This window comes from Montipora capricornis, chromosome 7, assembly GCF_036669925.1.
Source record: "Montipora capricornis isolate CH-2021 chromosome 7, ASM3666992v2, whole genome shotgun sequence".
Lineage (NCBI taxonomy): Eukaryota > Metazoa > Cnidaria > Anthozoa > Scleractinia > Acroporidae > Montipora > Montipora capricornis.
The window spans coordinates 20,734,941-20,760,978 of NC_090889.1; the positions used below are offsets into that span (position 1 = coordinate 20,734,941).

The window sequence follows — 26,038 nt, forward strand, 5'->3', positions numbered from 1 at the left end:
TTGGAACCCAGTCTACCACAGTAAAATCAGATCACAGAACGCCTTGTAGCTTCTAACCTCGGTCCAGTCTATTTCTGACTTTGCTCCCACAAAGCATACTGAATTGTCACGTCTTGTTTGAGTTACTTCCAAAGTTCATATATTACGGGATTATATTCCAAACTTATCTGCAATATAATGGAGTACCATCTTTTCTCACTATGATGTTTTATTATTGTCTTCTTTTGGTGTGATCTCTACTATTACGACTCGAAAAAATCCTACACGAAGCAAAACAACCCTTGTAAAAGCAGTAAAAAGACTCTAAAATTGCTTTACATAAAAACACATTATTTTAATCATTTCTTTTGCTCACTTAACCCTACAATGGTGCAATACAAATAACACAAACTCAAAATAACTCTAAAGTATTGGGTAAATAAAATAGTTCAACCTTCCTGACTAGTTTTAATGAAACAGCTGCAGGCGGATTACAATATTGCCTTAGTTATAGTCTTAAGTTTAAGTTACTAACGGACTCAGTGTTTTTAATCTTGCCTAAAAGACTCAAAGTTCTCGCAAGAAAATTCACCGCTAATGTCTCTTTCCAGCAGCAAAGACTGACTATTCGGGGCGAAACGGCATGAACTATGTGTGCACGTTTGATTGGGAATGGGGGCTTTGCTGTAATGAGATAGTCGGTTTTCGTCGGCCTTATCTGAATCTTGTGACAGCTCATCTAATATTGAGTTGAACTCGATAACTGGTTCAAACGACGGCGTCAGAGGACGATCCTGGACATAATCTTCATCGAGGTTCCCGAAAATGTGTGGCAGGTCCTTGGCGACGGAGTAGGCAAACGGAAACTGGTCGACCACAGGCTGCAACACCGTTTCTGATGTCGGTATGGTTTGGTGACTTGGAAACCAAAAACTTGCTGCGTTCACTAGAGTAGAATCTTGTAAATAAAACTGCTCATCTGAGAACTTCGTTGGGAAGGCAACAGGAGATGGACCAGATGCAAGCGGAAGTCTGGAAACGACTTCAAAAGCCGTAGGCCCTGGAGCACTGATTGGCTGAGTGGTGGACGAAGTAGCTGGTGTCTGAATATATGACGGGAATGATGAAATCGCAGCTGATTGAAACCCAGAGACTTCAGCGGTTGTTCTTTTAGTCTGGTTTCTCCACTTGAGACGTCGATTCGAGAACCAGGTCTGTGGTGAAAAAAGCAAAGCACACAAAATAGCCATTAGACATTTTATTTAATGAAACAAGTACCCCCATAACACTAGCAGGTTTACAAAGTTTTGTTTCTATATATTTCAAAAGTCAGCAGTCTGGCGAACATACAAAAGCTACTGTTTACTTTCGGCCTCAATGTTACACCATTTCTCTCCAGAAATAACGTTATGTTTTTTTTGTGGGGTCTCGGAACTCAGACTCTCGAGGCGTTTACGTTCATTTTCTCCGAACGAAATGCGCTAATAGCCTTTAACCACGCAATAATCTCAAAGAAGCAAAGCGATTTCCGACATTGGTGCACTCCACAGTTTTTATGCAAACAATCCTAGAAAATAATAGTTCGTGAACCGCACGATAGCAAAACGACTCTGGCGGGAATACCAAGAAAACTGAGATCAAGCAGACATACCGTTATTTTGTTATTAGGTATTCCAAGTGATTTCGCAAGCATCAGTTTTCGTTTCGGCTTAGATACTTCCTCTCCTGGAAAACAGCTTCGAGCTCGGCTTTCTGATGCGGAGTAAAAATCGTTTTGCTAGAGAACGGTCTTGATTGGATTGGAACGGGATTTTAAGAGCAGAAAAAAGAAAAAAAATTAAAATAGCTGTAGATCGTATCAAGGGCTAAGTGCTGACAAAAAAAGTACTGCTTAATATTAACCACAAAGAACCTTAACTAAACGCAACACGAATACTCAAAAACCAAATTAGGGACGATCAATAATACCGTAATATCATTTTACATGAACGCAGATCGATATGACCATAACTTGAAAACATTTTAAACTGCTACAGGTTAACGTGAAGTGCTAGTTTTCTGCCCATATGAACTACGTGAGCGTTAGCCCTTTAGAATCAAATCATACTAAAAATCTAATGCTTTGAAAGATCACAGCACGTGATCACTTGAAACACCCCAAAAGCTAAAATGAGCCGAGAGTTTTTTGATCGGGTGACTGGACACCATCGATCATTCACGGACTGTAAAACGGTTCTACCACACTGATGGGTAGACGTATCGATCGGATGTCATCTTCAAACTGACTGACATAACATTTGAGCTCCAAATGAATAAGAACATTACCATGTCTTCATATCGGAACAAACGGAAATCATCTCTAGAAAAACGTTACTGTTAAGAAACACAAAACTGTTTGAGGTGAAATTTCACAGCGACATGACGATGATTGCGAAATCGCCAAAAGTTCAAAAACCAAATGAAATAATTGAAACGCGAATATACTTTGTTGGTGGTCATGGCAAAAAAAATCTGAATTCACGATTTCAGTCAAACGCATGGAAAAGAATTAATCAGAGGAAGAAGTAAACTCACCACTGTTAAGAAACATTGGAACTTCTCTTTTTCCAAATTCCAACCGCCTTCCCTTCTTTCTTTTCCCAGTTGGAGCTGCTTGGTTCAATTCCGTACCCGCTCGGTTGATTTCCGGTTCGTCGTCAAAGTCCAGCTTTCGTTTCACAGATTCCACTGAAACCACCTCAGAAACGGAGTAAGATTCGGAACGAGCCATATTTAAAGATCACTTGTGTAATACTTAAACTCGAGTCGTTTAGAATTCCTTTGTATTAAAACTGAAAGGAATTGAATAGAAATTAACTCTATTGTTTACAGATTCAATTCCTAATTGGTTGGACTACAAATAGAAATATCTCACCTTGAAATCAGCTAGAAACTGATTCGAATAGAACAATAAATTATCTCCCTTCATTGTTTTCAAACCTATCGATTACATATTGGTCATTTCCAAAAAAAGATGTTGTGACTTAAACCATTTTTTCACTAATAGAGAACGTTTTATAAGCTTGCGTGGTTAATTTTTCCAGCAACTTCAACCCAAGCTGTCTGAGAGTGAAAAACAGTTTGTAAAGTCAATATTGAGAGCTATTGTGAATGAGTTGGGAACGTTCGAGAGATCTTTTACAATGAGCATTGTGCGTACAAATGCATGAGCTTAGGCGCAGTTTGCAGTCACATTTAAAACCGCTTCATTGAGATTTTAATTTCCTTCTCTCAAAAGCTTTTAAAAAGTAAAATCTAGACAGTAATGGTCTGTGCGCTAAGGTTATAGTAAAATCTATAACGATTAAATCGGCAAAAAAATCCCAAGATTTGAAAGCTCTCGGTCTTCCACAAAACGGATTTAATTGGAGAGTTCGACAGCCATAGCTGTTGACTTATACGTTCCAAAGGAATGCCCGAGTAGCTTGCATACAAGCGCTTAAACACAGCTGAGGAATTTCATGAAAAGAAAACCTCTGGTAAACGAGTAAATTTCGCCTGGTTGTTTCATTACGCTCCATTCCACGCGCCATTTGAGGGCAAATCATGAAGTAGGCGCAGGCGTAGAGGACATGATTGAGCAGATACGCCATGTTAAATATCTCTAGACTCAAAGTGACCAAGTGCTTGTAAATATATAGTGCTTTGTTCTATCAGAGTTAATCTATTAACTCTGGTTCTATACCATGAATAGACGCATGTTTCTCGAGAAGGTGATAAAACGTTTAATTTTTTTTAGATTTTACTATTTTTTTACTGCAAGGTTTTCTATTGTTTGCATTCAAGGCTAGAACCGAGCTCGAACGAAAGAAAAAAAAAGAAAGAACATAACATTCATTGGGTACAATCGATGTTGTGCGTTTAAAAAAGTGCTAATGTTTTCTATAAACAGTGCCGCATTAACTATAAAATAGGCACTCTGTGTCTTGGCTGAGATGAACGGGATTTGAATAATTTTATAAGGGATATGATTGGATTTAAACGAAAGAATTAATCTGCGTTTCACCTTTACGATAGCTTGGGCAAACTTCATAACCTTGCTTGTAATATAAATCTTCGATAACATGGTGTAAATAAAGCTAAGCTTCAACCAAATTGCAAAGAGAAAAATGAAGAAGCTGAGTTTGTATCCAGTTGATTAATCATGGGAGAAAACGCTAATTACGACTTTCATCGGCAGATGAAAGACGCATAATTCGTCTGGGCCCAGCTTGGGCGAACGGTCTTTGTGCGTCTCGTAACTTCGTCTTGAAAAAGTTGAATAACTATCCGTGTTCGTTTGTAAAAGAAACAGGAATGCGCTCCCTCGGTGAGTGAAGCACGGATAAGCTGTTGTATCAGATGAGCAGTTAAAATTAAGTTAGGCACAGAAAGTGACGCTTTATTTTTGTCCATTTGTGGTTTCATCCTCACCACTAAAACTGGTAAAAATCCTAAACGAAACAAAACAACCGGAAATCCACAATGAACGTTTGGCAGTAAAAGAGACTCCAAAACTTGGTTGATATAAAATACAGTATTTTTAATCCGTTCTTTTTTTCAGCAAATCCTACGTGTACATTGGTGCAATACAAATAACAGAAAGCTCAAATTAACTCTATAGTATTGGCTAAATTAAATATCTAACCGTTCTTGACCATAAAAACAGCTGCAGAAACACTACAATATTGCCTTAGTTATAGTCTTAAGTTTAAGTTACTAACGGACTCAGTGTTTTTAATCTTGCCTAAAAGACTCAAAGTTCTCGCAAGAAAATTCCCCGCTAATGTCTCTTTCCAGCAGCAAAGACTGACTATTCGGGACGAAACGGCATGAACTATGTGTGCTCGTTTGATTGGGAATGGGGGCTTCGCTGTAATGAGATAGTCGGTTTTCGTCGGCCTTATCTGAATCTTGTGACAGCTCATCTAATATTGAGTTGAACTCGATAACTGGTTCAAACGACGGCGTCAGAGGACGATCGTGGACATAATCTTCATCGAGGTTCCCGAAAATGTGTGGCAGGTCCTTGGCGATAGAGTAGGCAAACGGAAACTGGTCGGCGCGATGCTGCAACACCGTTTCTGATGTCGGTATGGTTTGGTGACTTGGAAACCAAAAGCTTGCTGCGGTCACTGGAGTAGAATCTTGTAAATAAAACTGCTCATGCGAGAACTTCGTTGGGAAGGCAACAGGAGATGGACCAGATGCAGGCGGAAGTCTGGAAACGAGTTGAGACGCCGAAGGCCCTGGAGTACTGATTGGCTGAGTGGTGGACGAAGTAGCTGGTGTCTGAATCCATGACGGGAATAGTGAAATCGGAGCTGATTGAAACCCAGAGACTTTAGCGGTTGTTCTTTTAGTCTGGTTTCTCCACTTGAGACGTCGATTAGAGAACCAGGTCTGTGATGAAAAAAGCAAAGCACACAAAATGGCCATTAGACATTTTATTTAATGAAACAAGTATTTCCCATAACACTCGCAGGTTTACAAAATTTTGGTTTTATGTTTCAAAAGTCACTAGTCTGACGAACATACAAAAGCTACTGTTTAGTTTCGGCCTCAATGTTACACCATTTCTCTCCAGAAATAACCTAATGTTATTTTTTGTGGGAGTCTCGGAACTCAGACTCTCGAGGCGTTTACGTTCATTTTCTCCGAACGAAATGCGCTAATAGCCTTTAACCACGCAATAATTTCAAAGAAGCACAGCGATTTCCGACGTTGGTGCACTCCACAGTTTTTATGCGAGCAATCGTGGAAAATAATAGTTCGTGAACCGCACGATAGCAAATCGACTCTGGCGGGAAAACCAAGAAAACTGAGATCAAGCAGACATACCGTTATTTTGTTATTAGGTATTCCAAGTGATTTCGCAAGCATCAGTTTTTCGTTTCAGCATGGATACTTCCTCTCCTGGAAAACAGCTTCGAGCTCAGCTTTCTGATGCGGAGTAAAAATCGTTTTGCTGGAGTACGGTCTTGATTGCATTGCAACGGGATCTGAAGAGCAGAAAAAAGAAAAAAAAAGATTAAAATAGCTGTAGATCGTATCGAGGGCTAAGTGCTGACAAAAAAGTACTGCTTAATGTTAACCACAAAGAACCTTAACTAAACGCAACACGAATACGCAAAAACCAAATTAAGGACGATCAATAATACAGTAATATCATTTTACATGAACGCAAATCGATATGACCATAACTTGAAGACATATTAAACTATTACAGGTTAACGTGAAGTGCTAGTTTTCAGCCCATATGAACTACGTGAGCGTTAGCCCTTTAGAATCAAATCATACTAGAAATCAAATGCTTTGAAAGATCACAGCACGTGATCACTTGAAACACCACAAAAGCTAAATTGAGCGGAGGGTTTTTTGGTCGGGTCGACTGGACACCATTGATCATTCACGGACTGTTTAAGACTGCAAAACGGTTCTGCCACACTGATGGGTAGACGTATCGATCGGATATCATCTTCAAACTGACTGACATAACATTTGAGCGCTAAATGAATAAGAACATTACCACGTCTTCATATCGGAACAAACGGAAATCATCTCTAGAAAAACGTTACTGGTCAGAAACACAAAACTCTTTGAGGTGAAATTTCACAGCGACGCGACGATGATTGCGAAGGCGCCAGAAGTTCAAAAACCAAATGAAATAATTGAAACGCGAATATACTTAGTTGGTGGTCATGGCAAAAAAAACTTGAATTCACGATTCACAGTCAAACGCATGGAAAAGAATTAATCAGAGGAAGAAGTAAACTCACCACTGTGAAGAAACATTGAAACTTCTCTTTCTCCAAATTCCAACCGTCTTCCCTTCTTTCTTTTCCCAGTTGGAGCTGCTTGGTTCAATTCCGTACCCGCTCGGTTGATTTCCGGTTCGTCGTCAAACTCCAGCTTTCGTTTCACATATTCCACTGAAACAACCTCAGAAACGGAGTAAGATTCGGAACGAGCCATATTTAAAGATCACTTGTGTAACACTTAAGCAAGCACGGAGTTTGTTTAACCGGCTAAGAATGATGGCTCCATTTATATCATGATCTTGACTCGAGTCGTTTAGAATTCCTTTGTATTAAAATTGAAAGGAATTGAATAGAAATTAACTCTATTGTTTACAGATTCAATTCCTAATTGGTTGGACTACAAATAGAAATATCTCACCTTGAAATCAGCTAGAAACTGATTCGAATAGAACAATAAATTATCTCACTTCATTGTTTTCAAACCTATCGATTACATATTGGTCATTTCCAAAAAAAGACATTGTGACTTACACGATTTTTTCACTAATAGAGAACGTTTTATAAGCTTGCGTGGTTAATTTTTCCAGCAACTTCAACCCAAGCTGTCTGCAAGTGAAAAACAGTTTATAAAGTCTTTATTGAGAGCTATTGTTGTGAATGAGCTGGGAACGCTTGAGAGATCTTTTACAATGATAATTGTGCGTAGAAATGGATGAGCATAGGCGCGGTTTGCAGTCACATTTAAAACCGCTTCATTGAGATTTTAATTCCCTTCTCTTAAAAAGCTTTTAAAAAAAAAAATCTAGACAGTAATGGTCTGTGCGCTAAGGTTATAGTAAAATCTGTAACGATTAAATCCGCAAAAAAATCCCAAGATTTGAAAGCTCTCGGTCTTCCACAAAACGGATTTAATTGGAGAGTTCGACAGCCATAGCTGTTGACTTATACGTTCCAAAGGAATGCTCGGGTAGCTTGCATACAAGCGCTTGAACACAGCTGGGAAATTTCATGAAAAGAAAACCTCTGGTAAACGAGGGAATTTTGCCAGGTCGTTTCATTACGCTCCATTCCACGCGCCATTTGAGGGCAAATCATGAAGTAGGCGCAGGCGTAAAGGACATGATTGAGCAGATACGCCATGTTAAATATCTCTAGACTCAAAGTGACCAAGTGCTTATAAATATATAATGCTTTGTTCTATACCATGAATAGACGCATATTTCTCGAGAAGGTGATAAAACGTTTAATTTTTTTAGATTTTACTATTTTTTTACTGCAATGTTTTCTATTTTTTGAATTCAAGGCTAGAACGGAGCTCGATCGAAAGAAAAAAACAAAAAACAAAATAACATTCATTGGGTACAATCGATGTTGTGCGTTCAAAAAAGTGCCAATGTTTTCTATAAACAGTACCGCATTAACTATAAAATAGGCACTCTGTGTCTTGGCTGAGATGAACGGGAGTTGAATATTTTTATAAGGGCTATGTTTGGATTTAATTAAACGAAAGAATAAATGTGCGTCTCCCCTTTACGATAGTTTGGGCAAACTTCATAACCCTGTTATATAAATCCTCCATAACATGGTGTAAATTAAAAGCTAAGCTTCAAACACATTCCAAAGAGAAAAATAAAGAAGCTGAGTTTGTATCCAGTTGATTAATCATGGGAGAAAACGGTAATTACGACTTTCATCGGCAGATGAAAGACGCATAATTCGTCTGGGCCCAGCTTGGGCGAACGGTCTTTGTGCGTCTGTTAACTTCGTCTTGTAAAAGATGAATAACTATCCTTGTTCGTTTGTAAAAGAAAATAAATACGCGGCTTTGGTGAGTAAAGCACAGATAAGCTGTTGTATCAGATGAGCAGATGAAATTAAGTTAGGCCCAGAAAGTGACGCTTTATTTTTGTCCATTTGTGGTTTCATCCTCACTACTAAAACTGGTAAAAATCCTAAACGAAACAAAACAACCGGAAATCCACAATGAAAGTTTGGCAGTAAAAGAAACTCCGAAACTTGGTTGATATAAAATACAGTATTTTTAATCATTTCTTTTGTTCAGCAAATCCTACGTGTACATTGGTGCAATACAAATAACAGAAAGCTCAAAGTAACTCTAAAGTATTGGCTAAATTAAATATTTAACCGTTCTTGACCATGAAAACAGCTGAAGACAGACTACAATATTACCTTAGTTATAGTCTTAAGTTTAAGTTACTAACAGACTCAGTGTTTTTAATCTTGCCTAAAAGACTCAAAGTTCGCGCAAGAAAATTCACCGCTAATGTCTCTTTCCAGCAGCAAAGACTGACTATTCGGGGCGAAACGGCATGAACTATGTGTGCTCGTTTGATTGGAAATGGGGGCTTCGCTGTAATGTGATAGTCGGTTTTCGTCGGCCTTATCTGAATCTTGTGACAGCTCATCTAATATTGAGTTGAACTCGATAACTGGTTCAAACGACGGCGTCAGAGGACGATCCTGGACATAATCTTCATCGAGGTTCCCGAAAATGTGTGGCAGTTCCTTGGCGATGGAGTAGGCAAACGGAAACTGGTCGGCGAGAGGCTGCAACCCCGTTTCTGATGTCGGTATGGTTTGGTGACTTGGAAACCAAAAACTTGCTGCGGTCACTGGAGTAGAATCTTGTAAATTAAACTGCTCATGCGAGAACTTCGTTGGGAAGGCAACAGCAGATGAGCCAGATGCAGGCGGAAGTCTGGAAACGAGTTGAGACGCCGTAGGCCTTGGAGCACTGATTGGCTGAGTGGTGGACGAAATAGATGGTGTCTGAATCCATGACGGGAATGGTGAAATCGGAGCTGATTGAAACCCAGAGACTTCAGCGGTTCTTCTTTTAGTCTGGTTTCTCCACTTGAGACGTCGATTAGAGAACCAGGTCTGTGATGAAAAAAGCAAAGCACACGAAATAGCCATTAGACATTTTATTTAACGAAACAGGTACTTCCCATAACACTAGCAGGTTTACAAAGTTTTGTTTCTATATATTTCAAAAGTCACCAGTCTGGCGAACATACAAAAGCTACTGTTTAGTTTCGGCCTCAATGTTACACCATTTTTCTCCAGAAATAACGTTTTTTTTTTTGTGGGAGTCTCGGAACTCGGACTCTCGAGGCGCTTACGTTCATTTTCTCCGAACGAAATGGGCTAATAGCCTGTAACCACGCAATAATTTCAAAGAAGCAAAGCGATTTCCGACGTTGGTGCACTCCACAGTTTTTATGCAAACAATCGTGGAAAATAATAGTTCGTGAACCACACGATAGCAAAACGACTCTGGTGGGAAAACCAAGAAAACTGAGATCAGGCAGACATACCGTTATTTTGTTATTAGGTATTCCAAGTGATTTCGCAAGCATCAGTTTTTCGTTTCGGCTTGGATACTTCCTCTCCTGGAAAACAGCTTCGAGCTCGGCTTTCTGATGCGGAGTAAAAATCGTTTTGCTGGAGTACGGTCTTGATTGGATTGGAACGGGATCTGAAGAGCAGAAAAAAGAAAAAAAATTAAAATAGCTGTAGATCGTATCAAGGGCTAAGTGCTGCCAAAAAAGGTACTGCTTAATATTAACCACAAAGAACCTTCACTAAACGCAACACGAATACGCAAAAACCAAATTAGGGACGATCAATAATACAGTAATATCATTTTACATGAACGCAGATTGATATGACCATAACTTGAAGACATATTAAACTATTACAGGTTAACGTGAAGTGCTAGTTTTCTGCCCATATGAACTACGTGAGCGTTAGCCCTTTAGAATCAAATCATACTAGAAATCTAATGCTTTGAAAGATCACAGCACGTGATCACTTGAAACACCCCAAAAGCTAAAATGAGCTGAGGGTTTTTTGATCGGGTGACTGGACACCATCGATCATTCACGGACTGTAAAACGGTTCTACCAAACTGATGGGCAGACGTATCGATCGGATATCATCTTCAAACTGACTGACATAACATTTGAGCGCTAAAGGAATAAGAACATTACCATGTCTTCATATCGAAACAAACGCAAATCATCTCTAGAAAAACGTTACTCGTCAGAAACACAAAACTCTTTGAAGTGTAATTTCACAGCGACATGACGATGATTGCGAAGTCGCCAGAAGTTCAAAAACCAAATGAAATAAGTGAAACGCGAATATACTTAGTTGGTGGTCATGGCAAAAAAAATTGAATTCACGATTTCAGTCAAACGCATGGAAAAGAATTAATCAGAGGAAGAAGTAAACTCACCACTGTACATGTGAAAAAACATTGAAACTTCTCTTTCTCCAAATTCCAACCGTCTTCCCTTCTTTCTTTTCCCAGTTGGAGCTGCTTGGTTCAATTCCGTACCCGCTCGGTTGATTTCCGTTTCGTCGTCAAAGTCCAGCTTTCGTTTCACAGATTCCACTGAATCCACCTCAGAAACGGAGCAAGATTCGGAACGAGCCATATTTAAAGATCACTTGTGTAGTACTTAAGCAAGCACGGAGTTTGTTTAACTGGCTAAGAATGATGACTCCATTTATATCATGATCTTGACTCGAGTCGTTTAGAATTCCTTTGTATTAAAATTGAAAGGAATTGAATAGAAATTAACTCTATTGTTTACAGATTCAATTCCTAATTGGTCGGACTAGAAATAGAAATATCTCACCTAGAAATCAGCTAGAAACTGACTCAAATAGAACAATAAATTATCTCACTTCATTGTTTTCAAACCTATCGATTACATATTGGTCATTTCCAAAAAAAGATATTGTGACCTAAACCATTTTTTCACTAATAGAGAACGTTTTATAAGCTTGCGTGGTTAATTTTTCCAGCAACTTCAACCCAAGCTGTTTGAGAGTGAAAAACAGTTTGTAAAGTCATTATTGAGAGCTATTGTGAATGAGTTGGGAACGCTTGAGAGGTCTTTTACAATGACCATTGTGCGTAGAAATGGATGAGCATAGGCGCGGTTTGCAGTCACATTTAAAACCGCTTCATTGAGATTTTAATTCCCTTGTCTCAAAACGCTTTTAAAAAGTAAAATCTAGACAGTAATGGTCTGTACGCTAAGGTTATAGTAAAATCTATAACGATTAAATCGGCAAAAAAATCCCAAGATTTGAAAGCTCTCAGTCTTCCACAAAACGCATTTAATTGGAGAGTTCGACAGCCATAGCTGTTGACTTATACGTTCCAAAGGAATGCCCAAGTAGCTTACATACAAGCGCTTGACCACAGCTGAGGAATTTCATGAAAAAAAAAGAAAACCTCTAGTAAACGAGTAAATTTCGCCTGGTTGTTTCATTACGCTCCATTCCACGCGCCATTTGAGAGCAAATCATGAAGTAAGCGCGGGTGTAGAGGACATGATTGAGCAGATACGCCATGTTAAATATCTCTAGACTCAAAGTGACCAAGTGCTTATAAGTATATAATGCTTTGTTCTATACCATGAATAGACGCATATTTCTCGAGAAGGTGATAAAACGTTTAATTTTTTTTAGATTTTACTATTTTTTTACTGTTTGTTTTCTATTTTTTGCACTCAAGGCTAGAACGGAGATGAAACAAAGGAAAAAAAAAAGCAAGAAAATAACATTCATTGGGTACAATCGATGTTGTGCGTTCAAAAAAGTGCCAATGTTTTCTATAAACAGTGCCGCATTAACTATAAAATAGGCACTCTGTGTCTTGGCTGAGATGAACGGGAGTTGAATATTTTTATAAGGGCTATGTTTGGATTTAATTAAACGAATGAATAAATGTGAGTCTCCCCTTTACGATAGTTTGGGCAAACTTCATAACCCTGTTATATAAATCTTCCATAACATGGTGTAAATTAAAAGCTAAGCTTCAAACACATTCCAAAGAGAAAAATAAAGAAGCTGAGTTTGTATCCAGTTGATTAATCATGGGAGCAAACGCTAATTACGACTTTTATCGGCAGATGAAAGACGCATAATTCGTCTGGGCCCAGCTTGGGCGAACGGTCTTTGTGCGTCTGTTAACTTCGTCTTGAAAAAGATGATTAACTATCCGTGTTCGTTTGTAAAAGAAAAAAATTCGTGGCCTTGGTGAGTGAAGCACAGATAAGCTGTTGTATCAGATGAGCAGATAAAATTAAGTTAGGCACAGAAAGTGACGCTTTATTTTTGTCCATTTGTGGTTTCATCCTCACTACTAAAACTGGTAAAAATCCTAAACGAAACAAAACAACCGGAAATCCACAATGAACGTTTGGCGGTAAAAGAGACTCCAAAACTTGGTTGATATAAAATACAGTATTTTTAATCATTTCTTTTGTTCAGCAAATCCTACGTGTACATTGGTGCAATACAGATAACAGAAAGCTCAAAGTAACTCCAAAGTATTGGCTAAATTAAATATTTAACCGTTCTTGACCATGAAAACAGCTGCAGACAAGCTACAATATTGCCTTAGTTATCGTCTTAAGTTTAAGTTACTAACGGACTCAGTGTTTTTAATCTTGCCTAAAAGACTCAAAGTTCGCGCAAGAAAATTCCCCGCTAATGTCTCCTTCCAGGAGCAAAGACTGACTATTCGGGGCGAAACGGCATGAACTATGTGTGCTCGTTTGATTGGGAATGGGGGCTTCGCTGTAATGAGATAGTCGGTTTTCGTCGGCCTTATCTGAATCTTGTGACAGCTCATCTAATATTGAGTTGAACTCGATAACTGGTTCAAACGACGGCGTCAGAGGACGATCGTGGACATAATCTTCATCGAGGTTCCCGAAAATGTGTGGCAGGTCCTCGGCGATGGAGTAGGCAAACGGAAACTGGTCGGCGAGAGGCTGCAACCCCGTTTCTGATGTCGGTATGGTTTGGTGACTTGGAAACCAAAAGCTTGCTGCGGTCACTGGAGTAGAATCTTGTAAATAAAACTGCTCATGCGAGAACTTCGTTGGGAAGACAACAGGAGATGGGCCAGATGCATGGTGAAGTCTGGAAACGAGTTGAGAAGCCGTAGGCCCTGGAGCACTGATTGGCTGAGTGGTGGACGAAATAGCTGGTATCTGAATATATGACGGGAATGATGAAATCGGAGCTGATTGAAACCCAGAGACTTCAGCGGTTGTTCTTTTAGTCTGGTTTCTCCACTTGAGACGTCGATTAGAGAACCAGGTCTGTGATGAAAAAAGCAAAGCACACAAAATAGCCATTAGACATTTTATTTAATGAAACAAGTACCCCCATAACACTAGCAGGTTTACAAAGTTTTGTTTCTATATATTTCAAAAGTCACCAGTCTGGCGAACATACAAAAGCTACTGTTTAGTTTCGGCCTCAATGTTACACCATTTCTCTCCAGAAATAACGTTATGTTTTTTTTTTGTGGGAGTCTCGGAACTCAGACTCTCGAGGCGTTTACGTTCATTTTCTCCGAACGAAATGCGCTAATAGCCTTTAACCACGCAATAATTTCAAAGAAGCAAAGCGATTTCCGACGTTCGTGCACTTCGCAGTTTTTATGCAAACAATCCTAGAAAATAATAGTTCGTGAACCGCACGATAGCAAAACGACTCTGGCGGGAAAACCAAGAAAACTGGGATCAAGCAGACATACCGTTATTTTGTTATTAGGTATTCCAAGTGATTTCGCAAGGATCAGTTTTTCGTTTCGGCATGGATACTTCCTCTCCTGGAAAAAAGCTTCGAGCTCGGCTTTCTGATGCGGAGTAAAAATCGTTTTGCTGGAGTACGGTCTTGATTGCATTGCAACGGGATCTGAAGAGCAGAAAAAAGAAAAAAAAGATTAAAATAGCTGTAGATCGTATCCAGGGCTAAGTGCTGACAAAAAAAGTACTGCTTAATATTAACCACAAAGAACCTTAACTAAACGCAACACGAATACGCAAAAACCAAATTAGGGACGATCAATAATAATATCATTTTACATGAACGCAGATCGATATGACCATAACTTGAAGACAGATTAAACTATTAGAGGTTAACGTGAAGTGCTAGAATTCTGCCCATATGAACTACGTGAGCGTTAGCCCTTTAGAATCAAATCATACTAGAAATCTAATGCTTTGAAAGATCACAGCACGTGATCACTTGAAACACCCCAAAAGCTAAAATGAGCCGAGGGTTTTTTGATCGGGTCGACTGGACACCATCGATCATTCACGGACTGTAAAACGGTTCTACCACACTGATGGGCAGACGTATCGATCGGATGTCATCTTCAAACTGACTGACATAACCTTTGAGCACTAAAGGAATAAGAACATTACCAAGTCTTCATATCGGAACAAACGGAAATCATCTCTAGAAAAACGTTACTGGTCAGAAACACAAAACTCTTTGAGGTGAAATTTCACAGCGACGCGACGATGATTGCGAAGTCGACAGAAGTTCAAAAACCAAATGAAATAATTGAAACGCGAATATACTTAGTTGGTGGTCATGGCAAAAAAAACTTGAATTCACGATTCACAGTCAAACGCATGGAAAAGAATTAATCAGAGGAAGAAGTAAACTCACCACTGTGAAGAAACATTGGAACTTCTCTTTTTCCAAATTCCAACCGTCTTCCCTTCTTTCTTTTCCCAGTTGGAGCTGCTTGGTTTAATTTTGTACCCGCTCGGTTGATTTCCGGTTCGTCGTCAAAGTCCAGCTTTCGTTTCACATATTCCACTGAAACCACCTCAGAAACAGAGTAAGATTCGGAACGACCCATATTCAACTATCACTTGTGTAGTACTTAAGCAAGCACGGAGTTTCTTTAACTGGCTAAGAAAGATGACTCTATTTATATCATGATCTTGACTCGAGTCGTTTAGAATTCCTTTGTATTAAAATTGAAAGGAATTGAATAGAAATTAACTCTATTGTTTACAGATTCAATTCCTAATTGGTTGGACTACAAATAGAAATATCTCACCTTGAAATCAGCTAGAAACTGATTCGAATAGAACAATAAATTATCTCACTTCATTGTTTTCAAACATATCAATTACATATTGGTCATTTTCAAAAAAAGACATTGTGACTTACACCATTTTTTCACTAATAGAGAACGTTTTATAAGCTTGCGTGGTTAATTTTTCCAGCAACTTCAACCCAAGCTGTCTGAGAGTGAAAAATAGTTTATAAAGTCATTATTGAGAGCTATTGTTGTGAATGAGCTGAGTAAAATCTAGACAGTAATGATCTGTGCGCTAAGGTTATAGTAAAATCTATAACGATTAAATCGGCAAAAAATCCCAAGATTTGAAAGCTCTCGGTCTTCCACAAAACGGATTTAATTGGAGAGTTCGACAGCCATAGCTGTTGACTTATACGTTCCAAAGGAATTCCCGAGTAGCTTGCATACAATTCAAGCGCTTGAACACAGCTGAGGAATTTTATGAGAAGTACACCTCTGGTAAACGAGTGAATCTTGCCTGGTTGTTTCATTACGCTCCATTCCACGCGCTATTTGAGGGCAAATCATCAAGTAGGCGCAGGCGTAGAGGACATGATTGAGCATAATCTCGTACCCAGATTTTCCACGGTCATACGGAAGGAAGATCTGTTAAGTTCGATTTCAAGCATGCTAATAATCTCGTACCCAGATCTTCCACGGTCATACGGAAGGAAGATCTCTGGTAAAGTTCGATTTCGAGCATGCTCAGTGCCAGCGAGGCCCGAAATACGGGCTTTTCTATCACTGCGCATGTTCGTAATCTCTGTTGTGATTTTGTGTGATTTTGCGGAATAAACATGGATTTCGAGAGTATTCTTGAAGAGATTCTTTTGGGTAGAGGACAAGGAAACCTTAAACTTAAGACGAAACAGAAAGAAGCGCTAGAGGCGATTGTTTTTGAACGGTTGAGATTGTTTAATTGTCGGAGCAACTCAGAGTCACTGAAACGAGCGCTTAGGCTTAATCAATAAACGAATGCTATTTTCTTCACACGATCTTGTGCAAAGTGTAGTTAACCAAACTGTAAATTGAAAGCTAAATTAAAGAGGGTTTAGGCCTAATCACTGAAACTAACGCTTTGGCTTAATCAGTAATCGAGTGCTATTTTCTTCACACAATCTTGTGAAAAGTGTAGTTAGCCAAACCGTAAATTGAAAGCGAAAATGTTAAAGAGTGCTTAGACCTAATCACTGCAACGAGTGCTATTTTCTTGACACGATCTCGTGAAAAATGTAATTAATCTAACCGTAAAGGTTTGGGAAAACGTAGTTAAAACGCGATGTTCAACGTCCATTTTGCTACAGGAGTGTTTCACCGACAAACACGCTGTTTTCCCGAGTGTTTTCCCCTGTTTTCGGTAACAATCTAACACGGTATTTTGCAAGTGTTTTTCGAACTCAGGCTCAGAAAACACCGTCAAAATGTCAATTTTCCGATGAACGGCCGGCATGGCTGCGCACTTTCGAATTCCAATAGACCAAATGAGTGTTAACATGGTGTTGCAGGGAATTTTCCAATGAGAGCTAACGGCGTAAAAAATTCAGATGTTCCGCCAGCTTCAAAAACAAATATGGAACACTCACCGTAGCCTCGGTTAGCTTCTGTAGCGCATATTCCCAAACAAATTTAACTGGGTTTGGATCTCAAGGCCCAAAAATTCCACACAAATATGTTACACAGATCTGATGTGTCTCCTTAAATTAAATCACCACGATCTCACTTCCAAAATTCACACCGTCAAGAGTTACAAAGTGACACAGGCAGAAGACGAGATCAAACGATCGAAATTGACACTTCGTGTCTCATGTGCACGAATTTGCACGATTTGTTCCACGATTTGTGCTTTCTATCTGGCGCATGCGCAGTCGTTTTTCAGCTCTGTCCCAATTATATTGATTGTTAGTAATAAATACAGTAATAGACCAATAAAAATCGCTGTTATAGAATGCTTGCAGAAGAAAATCGCTTTGATTGAATCCTTTAAGGGAAAATGTCAGTGAAAAGAATTCTGAATTCCGTCAGATCTTGAGTAGACTTAAAGTCCAAGAAAAGTTGGAAAGATCCGATCAATCGAGTCTTGCGAGCAAATTGTCGGACAGCAATAACTCCCTGACAGCATAATTGAAGGAAATAAGACGGACATTTCGGATACAGTTCTGCAAACCTTGGACCGGATGCAGACTGCCGTACAGGATGGCTTCAGAGCTACGGAAGAGCATATTTATTCACTGGTAGCCAAAATGAAAAGCCGTTAGAGAGTCGAGAGATGAACTGGAAGCGAAGTGGCGTTGACGTGATCAAGCTCTGCGAGAAAAAGATCTCGCCATCCCGATTTGTGGGTGAGAAATGTAGCGGAATAATTTTACATATTTACGTGTCAGTGTTAACCACAGAAGCTTCATTATTATTATTTTTTTCGCATGGAATGACTTCTGTGTAGACACGTGCAAACGAGGGTAAAATCTTGGGCCGTTTTCAAATTTTGTGCGCATTTTTATCACACCTTTTGATTGGTTGCTTCTGTTAAGCAGTCTGAGAGCTTTCAATTCCGTGAGAGAATTCTGAATAAGTTAGTGAGTCAATAGCTGTCACAGTGTGAAAACAATTCTGTCTGAAAATATTGTCATTTGTATTTCTAGAACTTTTTTGAAGGGTTAAAGACCATGTAATACACGTGAGGAAAAGCAATAGAAACTTAAAAAGACTATGTGATCAGTTGTGAGCTAGAGCTAAGTGAAATTCTTATTATGTTTCTACTGTTGATTACTAACAGCACTACGTCCGTTCCAAGATGGATTAACCGGGACTTTCGTGGTGTACTGATAAGAAGTAAGTTGTTCACAATTATAATACTATGTCATTGTATAAGCATGAGGGGAAGGGCAAGCTTATTTTTTCACCATTTTTAACTGACAGTCTGTGCATCATGGTGTACTGGAAAATTTGCCCAGATGGATGAATTGTGTTTTGAGTTTATATAGTCTAATTTATCTGAGGAAAGACATAACACACTTAAATAAGTAATACACTTGATTGAGATCATCTTTAAGGACGTTCGCGCCCATTGCTACTGCGCATCTTTTTGCACATGTCACGCACACGTCATGCATCGTAGACCACGCAAGTAAACACGATGCTAAAGGCGCAAAAAATTTCCACAAGAAGGGAACATGAAAGTATGTGGCATCATGGGATAGCTGTGGACCCAGGTCTTCTCGGAAATGTCACGCAATGGCGTGACAGCGCGAATAGACAATCGCTTTGAGAACTTCGCAGCGATTTTACTCTCTTGAATGCTCGGTGACCCCCATTTTTCTTTCCGTAGATCACTTCCTTTCTTGATTTTGTCCATTTTAACAAAAAACAAAAAAATCTGTACGTGAGAAGTTACAAATATTTGGCCTTTTATGCTCTCGTGCGACCGAAGTTTTCTTTCTTAGACTAATATGTATCGTTTTTCAAGGTCTATTTCACCTCAGAAAAAGACATCAGCTGCAAAGGTTAATTTAGTTATATTAGTTATGTTGAACTGAGTACGTTTACCTGATCTAAATTTCACTCATGTAGCTTTTTTATTGCTGACAGTTGTAAGCTAAGATCGTCTTAAAGTAACGCAATCTTCTAAAAATGCACCTCATGATCTCGAAAACGAGCACGGTGACCCCCCATTTTTTTTGCCTTTTTGGCAAAAGTAGATCATTACCTTTCTGCGTGGCAAGTTTAAAAAAAATCTGTACGTGGGAACGTTTTGGGCGCGAACGTCCTTAAGGTTCTGCAATCCACTAATACACACTTGGCAGATAAAGGAGTGGAAACTGGATAATAAGGCAATGGGTGGTACAAAAATATGAAGGTTCTCACTAGGAAGTACCACATTTTTTCTCAATATTGATGTTCCACATTACAAAATATTTTTGAGAATGGCACGTAGGGCAAGTCTCTGTAGTTATCATATGCCTTATATGTCAAGTCCATGAAATAGCAACAAAACAACAACAAGAAACAGAAGCAAAGTACTATTTGTTTTCTACTAGTTGGGGTACATCGTATATTTGTCTGTGATAATACTTCACCAGTAGTAGTAAATATGCCCTTAGTCAAGAACTAGTCAAGCTTAAATTTAAAATTGCTCTTTTTTGGTGCATGTGTACAAATTGCAACTTAAATGGTACGTACCTTACAGTGGTCACATTGAATTTTTTTTGTTGCAAATATACTATAACTTATTATATAAACACCAATGAAATACTGTATGCTGTGTGCTTTACAGGATTATACTACTGAGTGTCTCTAGCTTTTTGTAGTCATTATTTAATTATTTTAAAAGTGTTAAGTATGACCTGTTCAGTATTTAATTTTAGTTTAATCTGGTCTCCTGTCCCCAATTTTGTATACTTTATGGCTCAAACAATTATTCTAGGATTATTTATTTATACGATTTATTGGATTATATTATGCTTGTAAATTAAGTAATCATAATTAGTTGTTTTAGTAGTATTGTAATAATTTTAGTTAAAGCCTTCTTTTATTAACCCTTTCAGGCCCGATAGTGCCAAATGGCACTTATAGATTTTACTCTGTCTAACGCCAGACGATTTTACTCGTCAATGGGGAACCCCTCGGGCCTGAAAGGGTTAAGCTAACAGCATCCAAAAACTATGTCCCCGTTTAACCCTTTCAGGCCCGATAGTGCCAAATGGCACTTATAGATTTTACTCTGTCTAACGCCAGACGATTTTACTCTGTCTAACGCCAGACGATTTTACTCTGTCTAACGCCAGACGATTTTACTCGTCAATGGGGAACCCCTCGGGCCTGAAAGGGTTAATGTAAATTCTTCAAATTCTGTCTGCTGACCATATGCCATTTAAGCCCCTGGCTTTGGCTGCTCTCATGTACTAGAGTCTGACATGTAATAATAAAGTGGAATGAATGAAAACAAATACGAATGAGCTTTTGTGCAAAAGCATGATATCTTCACACATGAAAAGATTACTGTTGCTGTGGTTACATATGAAAATTGGGCCTTTCGATGCCTTTTGTGAAATGATTTAGTATTTCATTGGTGTTTATGTGATAATAAATAAAATATTACATGACTACTTGGAGATACGAAATTTCACTTGTGTTGCTGCACTCACTCGTGAAATATTTTTCAACACTTGAAGAGAAATGTCATATCTCTGTGCAGCCATGTACATTGTAATATCCTCCTATATATTATGTAGTAATTTTGTAGCCACAATGTTTAAGCTGTAATTAAACTTTTGATTTTTTAGATGCCATTTCTCAAACTTTGCCTCCAACAAAAAGAAGAGGAAACAGATGGACAATGGTACTTATGAGCAGTACCAGCAGGAGCAGAAAAGAAGGCAAAGAATCAAAAGGGTGAGATTTCACTTGCCTACTGTTTCAAAAAAGTAGACAGAGTAAAATAATGGTTGATGAGAACCATTTCGTATCATGTCTTCATCCTTTTTGGAGGGCAAGAGGTCAATTCATAATCACTGTTGATTTTTCTAAAATACCAGTAGTGATTTGGTGCATACACAATGTAGTAAAAGTAGTTTTACGTACACCAGCAGCTTGCTTGAGAAGTATTTTATGTTACATTCGGATTCCTTAGAATCAGAAACGTAGGGCCAGAAAAAAAATCAGTTTCAATGCACAGAATGCTTGTTGTACCCTGGTACGTTACTTTAAGCAACACATGTAGTCATGATGGCTTTCACCACTAAGAACAATTCTCTCATACATTTCGTGTGGCTTTGTATTACCTCAGTCTTTATACAGACCAAAGTTTATTGACAAAATTTCTTTGTTCCACAGTAACTGGAGAAGTTTGAAGCTCTGCATTCCTACCTGATTTCATCCAATGAATCAGATGAAGAGCAAGACACACTGGTTACGAGACTCTTGTCTGGAGAGCAGAGGAGGTATCCACTTTCTTTCATGGTTTGGACTTGTGCCGCAAAGAAAGACTGTCAAACCAGCAGAGGAGGCAGTGTGTAAACAGGAGGGTTGCCCCTCCCAGCGACAGAAGACATAATGAAATCCCAGAGAAACTTTTCTGGGCCATTAAGTTGTAATGAATTTTTATCAAGGATGATATAAAGGTGCTTTCGATTGGGAAACCCAGATTTTGATCTTAAAATCTGGATCTTTCAGATTTCCAATCCAACACAAAATACAACAGATTTGGTCACGGATTTCACTTGTGGGAAATCGTAATGTCAGGAAGGTTTTCAATTAGTGAGATCTGTGACAAAATCTGTTTTCAGATTTTGTGTTCGATTGGAAATCCGAAGATCCAGATTTTAAGATCAAAATCCGGATTTTCCAATCGAACGCACCCTCAGTCATCACTGTGACAGTAATCAAACTAGGCTGCACCTATGAGTTCACAGCAAATTGAATTAATAGCGGTGTGTTGTGTTTACTACCTGGTACTGTATAGTAATAATTATTATACAATCCCACATAGAGACTAATATGTTTAGGCATTTTGGTACAGTACAATTATATTGAGTTACACTGTTCTGTGCCTTTTTGTTCTTTTGTCGTGCAGTTCACACATTCAAAACATTTGGCTATGACATCCTTGTTCACTTTTTTTACTTTCATGATAAAAATGATAAAATGTATATGCAGGGTATAGTATTTGTGCCAGTGATAGGAAAACATCTCCATATAATTTGTTACTTAATATCTTAAGCTACATCAAGTTGCAAAAATGTTGAGACACTTTCATTAAAAAACACCTTTTCTAGCTTCCAATGCCCGCCGTATCTAGAATTTAAACCTTTCCCACTTGCTCTCCCCTCTCCCCCTTTCAATGTTGACTGCTTCAGTTCCCAACATATTTTTGTCTTGCTAGCAACACTGATAATGGGGGGAGGGGAGCTGCAATGTGAGAGATAATAGGAAAATTAATAACGCCCCAAGAAGGTGAAGTGTCTCCACTATTTTTGCAACTTGTTGTAGCTTGCACCAAGAAAACACTATCATGTGTTAAAAGAGTGTAGCTATCAATTTGTATGTAGTATAAATAAATGTTTTGGTATTGTTGTAATAGAAATAGGCAAGTGCCTGTTTGAGTCATTGATGATAAAACAGTGTGAGGTATACATGTATCTCATATTTTATTACTGGGGACATAATCAGGGAGGGAGTCAAGTCCTTCTGCCAGCAACATTGAATCATTTGAATTTCATTGTAGAAAGTAGCGTCACAGCTACGAACTCAGTAAATGAAAACGTAAATACAGCCAAATTTGTAAGCTACGCCACCCAACTGATTTCAAAGTGCATGTAAAATACCAGCGAAAAGGAGAAGCCGCAAATGCAGAAAAGGCAGGAAAGTAGGCGCGTTCGTGTGACAACACTGCGTTTTCCTTCAAGGCAAACACCGTGTTTTTAAGCGTTAACCAACTAGTGAACGCTGAAGAACAAGCAGTTTTGGGGCGTTCCCCGCGCATTCACTGTTCGGGAAAATGCAAGAAAACTCGCTGAAAACTCCACTGAACGCGTTGTTTTGTAACTGGAAAACACCAGTAAACGGAAAACAACCTGTTTAGCGTGCGTTAACCGCGCGGTGAACACCAGGACAATGAGAGAAAACTCCAGTAAACACCAGTTAACACGCTGTTTTGTGACTGGAAAACGCCAGAAAAACAAGCTGTTTTCACAGCGTTAACCAGGCGGTAAACACCTGGAAAAGGGCTTGTTTTCCTGTTGTTCACCTGATGGAAAACTGTCGGATAATGGAACGAAAACTCGAGTTCACCGGCTGGAAAACAGAGAGAAAACCTTGGATTTTACGATCGGAAAACGCAACCAAATGTTCGAAAAATGCCGCATTTTGCAATGTACACCGATCGTTTTGCTAGCGGGTGAACGCTACTTTTTTTGCCGTGTCGGTGAGTGAAGCACGGATAAGCTGTTGTATCAGATGAGCAGATAATATCAAGTTAAGCACGCAAAGTGACGATTTATTTTTGTCCATCCTCACTACTAAAACTGGTAAAAATCCTAGACGAAACAAAACAACCGGAAATCCACAATAAACGTTTGGCAGTAAAAGAGACTCCAAAACTTGGTTGATATAAAAATAGGGTATTTTTAATCATTTCTTTTGTTCAGAAAATCCTACGTGTACATTGGTGCAATTTAAATAACAGAAAGCTCAAAGTAACTCTAAAGTATTGGCTAAATTAAATATTTACCCGTTCTTGACCATGAAAACAGCTGCAGACAGATTGTCTCCAAAACTTGGTTGATATAAAAATACATTATTAATTTTTAATCATTTCTTTTGTTCAGCAAACCCTACATTGGTGCAATACAAACATCAGAAAGTTCAAAGTAACTCTAAAGTATTGGCTAAATTAGATAGGTCAACGTTTTTGACTAGTTCCGTAATGAGACAGCTGCAAGCAGATTACAATATTGTCTTAGTTATGGTCTTCAGTTTGTGTTACAACGGACTCAGTGTTTTTAATCTTACCTAAAAAGACTCAAAGTTCACGCAAGAAATTCACCGCTAATGTCTCTTTCCAGAAGAAAATACCGACTGTTCGGGGCAAAACGGCATGAACTATGTGTGCTCGTTTGATTGGGAATGGGGGCTTCGCTGTAATGAAATAGTCGGTTTTCGTCGGCCTTATCTGAATCTTGTGACAGCTCATCTAATATTGAGTTGAACTCGATAACTGGTTCAAACGACGGCGTCAGAGGACGATCCTGGACATAATCTTCATCGAGGTTCCCGAAAATGTGTGGCAGGTCCTTGGCGATGGAGTAGGCAAACGGAAACTGGTCGGCGAGAGGCTGCAACTCCGTTTCTGATGTCGGTATGGTTTGGTGACTTGGAAACCAAAAACTTGCTGCGGTCACTGGAGTAGAATCTTGTAAATAAAACTGCTCATGCGAGAACTTCGTTGGGAAGACAACAGGAGATGAGCCAGATGCATGGTGAAGTCTGGAAACGAGTTGAGAAGCCGTAGGCCCTGGAGCACTGATTGGCTGAGGGGTGGACGAAATAGATGGTGTCTGATTCCATGACGGGAATGGTGAAATCGGAGCTGATCGAAACCCTGAGACCTTAGCGGTTGATGTTTTAGTCTGGTTTCTCCACTTGAGACGCCGATTAGAGAACCAGGTCTGTGATGAAAAAAGCAAAGCACACAAAATAGCCATTAGACATTTTATTTACTGAAACAAGTATTTCCCATAACACTAGCACGTTCACGACGTTTTGTCTTGACATGTTTGAAGTCTTGACTTTGATGTAAAAGCTACTGTCAGTTTATAATTAGTTTCGGCCTCAACGTTAATACGTTTCTCGGCGTTCCCTTAGTCAAGAAAATAACATTAATTTTGTTTGTGGCGGTAACCACAATCATATGTTCTTTTGGCACCCAACGAGTAATCTCGGTAAACATCTAAGTCAGACTCTCGATGCGCACTATAAATTTGGACATTTTTCTGAACGGGATTTAATTCTTAGATATTTCGGAAAGGCTGTGAAGAGTCAACTTTGATTTTGGAAATACTGTAGCATAAAATGTCAAGATTTATAAATTCCATCATTTTCGTAAAAGTTTGTTGGACAATCATATTTGAAGCAAACCCGTCACGATTGCTAGAACTTTCGGATGAGGCAAAATAGCCACTTAGAAATCTCTAGAGACCTGAAGTTTCCCTGGAAAATTCGAAGAGATATATATTTATTTCTGATATATTGAAGAAAACTACAAACTCAATAAAGCGAAGTTCGCTCAAAATAGCCTTAACCCAAAAAGGTAAATTGATTTCCGACGCTGGTGAACTCCCGAATTTTTAAGCAAGCTATCGTGGACGTTAATCGGTTGGTAATAGTTGGTGAACTGCACGATGGCTAAACGACTCTGGCGGGAAACCCTAGAAAAGATCAAGAAGACATACCGTTATTTTGTTTTTAGGTATTCCAAGTGATTTCGCAAGCATCAGTTTTTCGTTTCGGCCTGGATACTTCCTCTCCTGGAAAACAGCTTCGAGCGTGGCTTTCTGATGCGGAGTAAAAATCGTTTTGCTAGAGTACGGCCTTGAAAAGAGATAAGTTAAAATGACTGAAGGTCGTTTCAAGGGTTGAGTGCTGGTAAAAATATGTTTTAGTATTAGAAAAACGCAACGCGAATACACACACACACACACACACACACACACAGTAAAAAAACAAATTACGGACGAGCAATAATCATTTTGCATGACCCAGGATAGATATGACCATTTGTCATGTTTGTTGAACACTCCCTCCATCATTTCGTGGGAATTTTATCTAACACTGCGAGAATATCATCTGC

General features: G+C 38.9%; 2 long non-coding RNA genes across 2 annotated transcripts; one reads left to right on the forward strand and one right to left on the reverse strand.

The window, feature by feature from the left end:
* Positions 1-13,789: 13,789 nt before the first annotated feature.
* LOC138057197 (uncharacterized) lies at positions 13,790-15,342 on the reverse strand. The gene is made up of 3 exons (XR_011133615.1): positions 15,273-15,342; positions 14,350-14,510; positions 13,790-13,909 (listed from the first exon to the last, which is right to left on the reverse strand). It is a non-coding gene; the product is annotated as an uncharacterized lncRNA (long non-coding RNA).
* A 2,340-nt stretch (positions 15,343-17,682) lies between these two features.
* LOC138057690 (uncharacterized) lies at positions 17,683-22,768 on the forward strand. The gene is made up of 4 exons (XR_011133696.1): positions 17,683-18,035; positions 18,470-18,525; positions 20,976-21,084; positions 21,526-22,768. It is a non-coding gene; the product is annotated as an uncharacterized lncRNA (long non-coding RNA).
* The last annotated feature ends 3,270 nt before the right edge of the window (positions 22,769-26,038 follow it).